The following is a 9,180-nucleotide window of genomic DNA, read 5'->3' as shown; positions in this document are numbered from 1 at the left end:
GATTGGTCATTAAAGATCCCTGGGCATCCTTCATAAATTATAGATAGGGTGTAACCTGATGTTCGGGCTAAATTGCAACCACACACACACACACACACAGCCTAGTCATTCTGGCCCCCTAATCAACCCCTGTCTCTAATTGCTATCTCTCTCACCACCTAACAGCTAATGAGTGGTGAGCACACTGGAACAAAATGGCTGCCGTGGCATCAACAAGGTGGGTGCTGCACATTAGTGGTGGTTGAAGTGGCTCCATACTCACCAGGAAAAGTGCTTTGAGCAGTAAGAAAAGTGCAATATAAAATGTAAAGAATTATTATTATCATTAAAAGCATGGGAAAAGGTATTATGTGTGCATGGGAAAGGTGCTAGGTATATAAAATGTATCATTATTATCATTATAGGGCAGCAGTAGCTCAGTCGGTAGAGCGGGTGGTCCAGCAATCAGAGGGTCGCAGGTTCGATCCTGGCTCCTGGCATGAGAATGCAGCTGTTGTGTCCTTGGGCAAGACACTTAACCTACCTGGTCGGAAGGATTGGTGGCGCCAGTGTTCGGCAGCCTCACTTCTGTCAGTGTGCCCCAGGGCAGCTGTGGCTACATAGTAGCTTATCATCACCAGCGTGTGAATGGGTGAATGACTGTTGTGTTGTAAAGTGCCTAGGGGGGTTCTTGAACTCTAGTTAGGTGCTATATCAAATACAGGCCATTTACCATTATTATTATTAATTAGCCATCCCCTGTGGCTCTGCCCATGTAGTAGTGAAACATGGTATCTGATTGTATATTAGCTCTGATGAGAGAGTCTCCTCTGCGAGGGGAGAAAAGCACATGGGCATCATATCTCTGCCAATCACTAGGGCCCTGCCCCCTCCCCTGGGCCCGCTGCGTCTCTCTTTGATTCACGTAAATAAATTGTTACTGCTAGCGAACTATGATACTTAGCGATATGAGAGAAGTTGCAAAATCAACAGGAATGTTCAAGAAAATTATAGAAGAAACCCGATCTAAATCCATATATGTAGCGCAGTGGGTAGCGCTGCTGCCTCACAGTAAGGAGACCTGGGTTCGCTTCCCGTCATTCCTGAGTGGAATTTATATGTTCTCCCTGTATCTGTGTGAGTTTCCTCCGGGTACTCCGGTTTCCTCCCACAGTCCAAAGACATGCAGGTTAGGTGCATTGGTGTGTGCTTGTTGTGTGGGTGTGTGTGTGTGCGCCCTGTGATGGGCTGGTGCTCTGCCAAGGGTTTGTTTCCTGCCTTGTGCCCTGTGTTGGCTGGGATTGGCTCCAGCAGACCCCCGTGACCCTGTAGTTGGGATATAGCGGGTTGGATAATGGATGGATATATACTATATATATATGTATGTTCAGGGGGAGCAACCATGGGCTCCTCAGTACTTCCCCTGGGACGCTTGATGGCAGCCTTCCTGGCTGAAGATGGTGCCTCAGTTTCCAGCAGGGCTCTATGGGAGATCTTGAGATCTGAGGTGGCTGCCAGAGGGTGCTGCATGGGTCCCTGAGCCGACCCGGATGACTCTATAGCCCCGCCCAGAAATGCAATCAGAAACAGGTAATCAAGCACCTGGAGCACATCCGGGTGGGCTATAAAAAGGGCCAGCAACCACCACTCAATGGCGGGAGCAGGAGTACGAAGCTTGACGGGAGGAGTGGTGGTGCCAAACAGGAGAAGAAAGTACTTCTGTTTACGTGTGTGCTATTGCTTGGGACTGTGTTGTGTCTGTGGGTCTGGGGAAGGCGTAGCCCACAGACGAAGAAAATAAAAGTCTTTGTAAGATTATACATGTGAGTCTGTGATATATATCGGGTCGGGTGCTATATAGCGCCTCAATTCACTATATATATTAGCCGTCCCCATGGCTCTGCCCGCATAGAGGTGAAACAGGACAGTGAGAAGGGTCCCACCCAGCTCCCCGCTCCTGATGTCACGCTTCCCCCTCCCCTCGGCCCACAGCCTCTGTCTCAGATTACCGCAAATATATCACTCCTGCAAGCGATCTATGATTCTTAGCGGGATGATAGAAGTCGCAAAATCAACCGGAATGTTCAAGCAAATTCTAGAAAAAAGCCCGATCTAAATCTGTTAAGTAGTTCTCTCGTGAAAAGTGGACAGACATACAGACAGACGGACAGAGTGAAAGATGTTGGATTATATATATATATATATATATATATATATCCTTCTATATAAAAGCGGTCAGGATTGTTGTTCCGTCCCGTGAGTGCTACGCAGGTGCGGAGTTTCACACACGCCCCGTCCATTTTGCAATGCACGATGGGATTTGTAGTTTCATTTTTCCAGGTAAAGATGATTTTCTACTCCAGACTGTGCGATATCTTCTTCTTCTTTCTTACTATATAAAAGCGGTCGGGATTGTCCTTCCGTCCCGTGAGTGGAAAGCGTAGCGGTATTTCGCTTATCACAGACTTACTACTTGCAGCTTGCGGTACGAAGCGACATGATGTGAGCAGAGCTCTGGTGCTCCCTGCATTCTCTTGCTTTTGTGCGCGATGCGCTGGAAAAATAGACAAAATGATGTCTCTGGAAATAATTAATGTTGATGGAGTACAAATGCCTCACCGCGTAGTAAATATCAGGGGGGTTCAAAAGGGCGACCTCAATATAGAAAAAAAGTTTAAATTTCATCACAAAAATAACAGAAACTACAGTATTAAAGTAATACGCTCAAATGCAATATAACCAAATGAATGAGTTTGTATAAAATATCAAATTGATCTACAGATTGAATTGCCTTAAGAAGTGGTCAACTTAAAAGTCGGTCGCCTTAAAAGGCGGGTCAGCCTAGTATATATACTGCACACTGTATATATATATATAGAGAGAGAGATATGTTATACATATATATATCTACAGTGGTGTGAAAAACTATTTGCCCCCTTCATGATTTCTTATTCTTTTGCATGTTTGTCACACAAAATGTTTCTGATCATCAAACACATTTAACCATTAGTCAAATATAACACAAGTAAACACAAAATGCAGTTTTTAAATGATGGTTTTATTATTTAGGAGAAAAAATCCAAACCTACATGGCCCTGTGTGAAAAAGTAATTGCCCCTTGTTAAAAATAACCTAACTGTGGTGTATCACACCTGAGTTCAATTTCCGTAGCCACCCCCAGGCCTGATTACTGCCACACCTGTTTCAATCAAGAAATCACTTAAATGGGAGCTGCCTGACACAGAGAAGTAGACCAAAAGCACCTCAAAAGCTAGACATCATGCCAAGATCCAAAGAAATTCAGGAACAAATGAGAACAGAAGTAATTGAGATCTATCAGTCTGGTAAAGGTTATAAAGCCATTTCTAAAGCTTTGGGACTCCAGCGAACCACAGTGAGAGCCATTATCCACAAATGGCAAAAACATGGAACAGTGGTGAACCTTCCCAGCAGTGGCCGGCCGACCAAAATTACCCCAAGAGCGCAGAGACGACTCATCCGAGAGGTCACAAAGACCCCAGGACAATGTCTAAAGAACTGCAGGCCTCACTTGCCTCAATTAAGGTCAGTGTGCACGACTCCACCATAAGAAAGAGACTGGGCAAAAACGGCCTGCATGGCAGATTTCCAAGACGCAAACCACTGTTAAGCAAAAAGAACATTAGGGCTCGTCTCAATTTTGCTAAGAAACATCTCAATGATTGCCAAGACTTTTGGGAAAATACCTTGTGGACTGATGAGACAAAAGTTGAACTTTTGGAAGGCAAAAGTCCGTTACATCTGGCGTAAAAGGAACACAGCATTTCAGAAAAGAACATCATAGCAACAGTAAAATATGGTGGTGGTAGTGTGATGGTCTGGGGTTGTTTTGCTGCTTCAGGACCTGGAAGGCTTGCTGTGATAGATGGAACCATGAATTCTACTGTCTACCAAAAAATCCTGAAGGAGAATGTCCGCCATCTGTTCGTCAACTCAAGCTGAAGCGATCTTGGGTGCTGCAACAGGACAATGACCCAAAACACACCAGCAAATCCACCTCTGAATGGCTGAAGAAAAACAAAATGAAGACTTTGGAGTGGCCTAGTCAAAGTCCTGACCTGAATCCAATTGAGATGCTATGGCATGACCTTAAAAAGGCGGTTCATGCTAGAAAACCCTCAAATAAAGCTGAATTACAACAATTCTGCAAAGATGAGTGGGCCAAAATTCCTCCAGAGCGCTGTAAAAGACTCATTGCAAGTTATTGCAAACTATTGTAAATGCCATGGAGCACAGACCTGAAGACACAACCCATCCAGAATGTTCTATAATTCTTGTCCCAGTTGGGATCAGAGTGTAAGGAATGAAGGAATGGACTGATTGAGCGAAGGTGGCAGTGTTCCACGAGGCTGATTCCAGTCAGGACACCTGCAGGGTTGAATGGGAATTGGAGTGAAGAAGTGCAACCGTATCTGGGTCTTTGGGTGGCATCACAGAACACTGTCAGGATAGGGGTGAGGAAATCAGACAATGCTGGTTTCCAAGTAACTTGGAAGTGCTCCCAACTTGTAATATGGCGACACCGGAAGCAGACCCGGGTTTGGCTTGAAAAGAAGCCGGCTGCCTCCTGACTCTGACTCCCTGATGTGTGGCAGTGACACTCTTGGAGGAAGGAAGGAGTTGATAGAACTGTGTATTAAATCTATCTATCTATCTATCTATCTATCTATCTATCTATCTATCTATCTATCTATCTATCTATCTATCTATCTATCTATCTATCTGTCTGTCTGTCTGTCTGTCTGTCTGTCTGTCTGTCTGTCTTTTATATAGTGCCTTTCTCTATCTGTCTGTCTAGTTCTCAACCTGCCTACAGATCTGTAGCGGGCATAAAAGTATAAAACAGAAGATCAGCTGTTTTGCTCTCCTAGTGTAAATGAATGAGCCTTATCTTTAGCCTTAAAGAGAGTATTTTTAAGTGATAAACAGCACTTCTCTGGCTGTGGTGCTAGTGATGGGGGGCCCATTCATTAGGCTCTGTTAAGGAGAAATCCATGAGCGCACTGCCCCCTGGTGCTCCGTCACGATGACAGCATTGGTGTGTAATTGCCGTGGCTCGATGTGAGAACTCTGTGTAGTTCAGGTGCTGGCGACAGCTATAATTTAATTTGACTCATTTTTTATTATCACCTAATGTGTATAAGTGTTGGGAAGTGAGAAGTGGGTTTTGCTAACTATGTGGGAATACGATTTGAGAAGATATCCCTACAACGGCCGTAACTGGAGAAAGCTAAATAATAATAATAATAATAATAATAATAATAATAATAATAATAATTAAAAAAAACAAAAAAACAGCTTGTGAAATCCATCTCTCTAAAAGTGTTCTTTATTTAAAATAGAAATGGCCGTCACCTAACTTGAAATCAGGGAAAGCTTTGTCATGTCTCAGCCAAGGTTTAAATTCGTGCTTTATGTCTCTTTTGTTCATTTTAGATTCTTTGATTTATATGCACCATTCTTTATTAATATTTCAGTAATATTTTAGTAAATATTTAGTAATATTTCAGTTTGTGCCTTAGACTCAGCCTAATCTTTTGCAAGACATATGTGTATTTATATACAGTATACAGTATGTATATAAAGTGGAGTATCAGCCCCAGACACTACACTCCCTCACATAAGCTCTATTATATCTATTACATAAAGAAAATCTTTTGACACGACAAAACTTTTAAGGAGACGAGACTTTTTAGAAAAGGTTTTTTCAAGTCCCGCCCTCCTCTCAACCCAATGCACCCATGGCCGCGGTCCTCTCACCTCTCATTCATGTGAATGCTTTTTGTCAGACGCAGTTCCTGCGCTCTCAGGTCTTATACATTTTAACGTTTTCCTCAATTTAAGTTCCAAATTAAAGAAGACGTATCATGTCCAAATCTTATTGAAGAATTTCGTCATGAAGGGTGTCAACAGAAGAAATGAGTACGCAGGCAATCCTAGCACCAAGAAACGATGAAGTCAAACTAATTAACGCCAAGATTGGTTAAATGCATATCAATAGACTCTGCTGAAACAGTTGGTGGTGATGGTGCGGAAGATGAAAACATCAACTTACAATATCATGAAGACTATCTGCTGTACAACTGTTAACACTGTCCTGTCTTCCACCGCACAAATTACTGTTGAAAGAAGGATGTATCCAAGAAAGACTGTAGCGCTGCCACATAAATCTAATATGTTTTCTGCTGTCGATCGGGTGTTGTGGGGATGATTCTCTCATCCTGAGATCGACAGCTGTGCCCCAGAGGTGGAACTTCCGCTTTTACTGTTTACTTTCAAGGAGTGATTTGCATAAAGCGCGCCATTTTAAAAAAAGAAAGATGAAGAGGAGGGGAAAGAATAAAATGAGAATCGGAGAATAAAAAAACAGATCAGCTACTGTACGGGCCATGTAAGAAGTCCAGGAGCTCCTACAGTCCTGTCAGAAGGTGGAAATGATTCTTTTGATCGGGGAATTGAACGTTCCGCTAATTCCTACGGACTCGGGTGAGCTATGTCAAAGGACTTATTATATTGTTATCATGGCGCAAGACTGACTGTTTGTCTTTTATGACAAAAATATTAGTGATGAGCGAGCACCAAAGTGTTCGGGTGTTTGGTCCGAACACATCGTGATGTTCACGTGCTCTATTGAGTATAATGTAAGTCAATGGGAGACAACCAGACACCCCCTGCTCTGATGAGGGGAGGGTGCCTGGTCCATTGGAAAATGTCAGAAACATCACCCAAATGGACCGGGAACAGCATGGGGATGATGTCTGGATGCATCTTGGACTCCCAAGTCGCTGCTGGGAACCAGTTTGTCCGAGTTGTATGCCACTTTTAAAGACTGACAAAAACACGCCCAAAACCCCCCAAAAAAATCAATTTTACAGGAAAAATGACGCTCTAAAAAATGATATGCCAGTGCCTGCAGGTGAGCTGACGCTCTAAAACATGATGTGTTCCGGCCAGCCAACCACTGTAATGCCAGCACCTGACATGGCTACTGGCATTACAGTGAGGGCAGTACTTACCTGTCCCTTGATTGGCTGTCTCCAACCCGCAAAACGTGCGGGGCGGAGACTCGAGCATGGCACACGAGCACAGTTGGTGCTCATCACTAGAAAACGTGATTACAGCTAGGAGTCCGCAATTGTCAGAACTCCTTGTTTTGCCTGCCGGCATGTGATGATTGATATTGACTATTAGTTTTTGTGGGCTATAAATGTACAGTGGAACCTCGGTTTGCGAGCATAATTCATTCCAGAAACGTGCTCGCAGTCCAAAGCACTCGTATATCAAAGTGAATTTCCACATACGAAATAATGGAAACTCAGATGATTTGTTCCACAACCCAAAACTATTCATATAAAAATGATTAATACAAAATATAAAGTAAAAACAAATTAACCTGCACTTTACCTTTGAAAAGAATCATGGCTGGTGTGAGTGAGTTTCTAAACTCTTGTGGGATTCCACCCAACGGGACGACACGCGGAAGAGCGTCCCAAAGCAATCGCAGTCTCCCAGCGCTGTAGCAGTTCGCCATACAAGCGCATCCAAAAAGATCGCGGACATGCTATAAGCACCAGCAGTCGATGGGTGATACAAGGAACATTATAAAGATCCCGCTACAGTAAATAACTGCGCTGTTGCTGTTTCAAGCTGAATAAAGCTGGTGTTGTTAAAGTACTGAGACTCAGCTTCGTGTTTTGGGGCAAGACGGGACTCGTGACTTCACAGCACACACGTCAGCGCACGCACACACACAGTCACAATGCTGTAGTAAACAGTATACGCTCGTACGGATGTTGACTATAATAGTGAGGCACGTAGACTCAGTCGGAGAATAGGAGACGATTGCCCTCAAGAGAAGAGAGAGAGAGAGAGAGAGACACGTGTGCGTGAGCCAGAGAGATAAGGAGAGAGAGACGCGCGTGACAGAGAAGAACCATCAGCTCAGTTGTGATCACATGACACTCAGCAGACAAAGTGTATCCATACTACTCGTATTGCAAGACCTCGCTCGTTTATCAAGTCAAAATTGATTCAAAAATTTAGCTCGTCTTGCAAAACACTCGTAAACCAAGTTACTCGCAAACTGAGGTTCCACTGTACTGGCATTAAGGGACTGAACTGTGTAGAATAAAAGGTATACTGGAAATGTATTGGGGTGTGATATTGGCCTATCTTTTTATCAACTGCCATCACTAAGGACAGATTAGGGGTTGCGATCGTCTCGTGTCAGCACATGGGACGAATTGTTACAACGTAATGTAGTACATATTCAGGGGATACCATTAGACAACAAAGGAGGTCTTCATATGCCATTCGTATTAAAACGTTAACAATTTCCTGTTAGAATAGTTTTTGCAAAGACAATTAACAAATCTTAGAGCCAAACATTCAAAAAAGTGGTTTTATTTAATAGAGAGAAAGAAACAAAATTCCATCACGGACAGTAATACATCGCATTAATACAAATGTAACACTTCAAATGAAAATTAAAATCTGTTTAAATTGTAAATCCACATCCCCCATACGTGAGTGGTAGAACCACAAAGAGGCTAGTGGGCAGCGCTGACCCAGCGGTTGGTGAGTGAAACAAACAGGGGGCAAAGCCCCCTAGTATATATATATATATTATAATCAACATGAAGTACCAGGCAGGAGGAAGCTTGTCCATTTGCATCTTTTTATTTCTCATCATGATACACTCCATCAGAGCAGCCTGTGACAAAATGGCCACAAATTAAAGGCAGAGAGCTGTGTTTATAGATAACTGAATTTACATAAAGTGCTGAGTTAATGCTTACATATTCATATGACATTGACTCTGATTGGTTTGTTAGCTTTCAGTTGCACCATCTGAATATTTCCTCTGATTGGCTAAAAGACATGAGAGTGAATTCAGAAGAGAGTATAACCAGCGTCCATTTCCCAAATTAAAAGTCTCATTTCTAGTGCGAGTTGCTGTCATCTGTCAAGTCTTACAGGGTACATGATAGTCAGGCAACTTCTCGAGCCATCGCCCAGAACTTTCTTGTTCTTTGTTGTTCACTTGAGCTTTATGTGGTGTCCTGATCTGCTTGATGAGGTTTCTGATATTTATGAACCATTTTGCATTACTTCTACATTTTAATACACCTCATGCATAATAACTAAATTAGCCCTAAATGA

This window comes from Polypterus senegalus, chromosome 15 (genome assembly GCF_016835505.1).
Source record: "Polypterus senegalus isolate Bchr_013 chromosome 15, ASM1683550v1, whole genome shotgun sequence".
In the NCBI taxonomy this organism is placed as follows: Eukaryota; Metazoa; Chordata; class Cladistia; order Polypteriformes; family Polypteridae; genus Polypterus; species Polypterus senegalus.
This window is presented reverse-complemented; position numbering follows the sequence as displayed.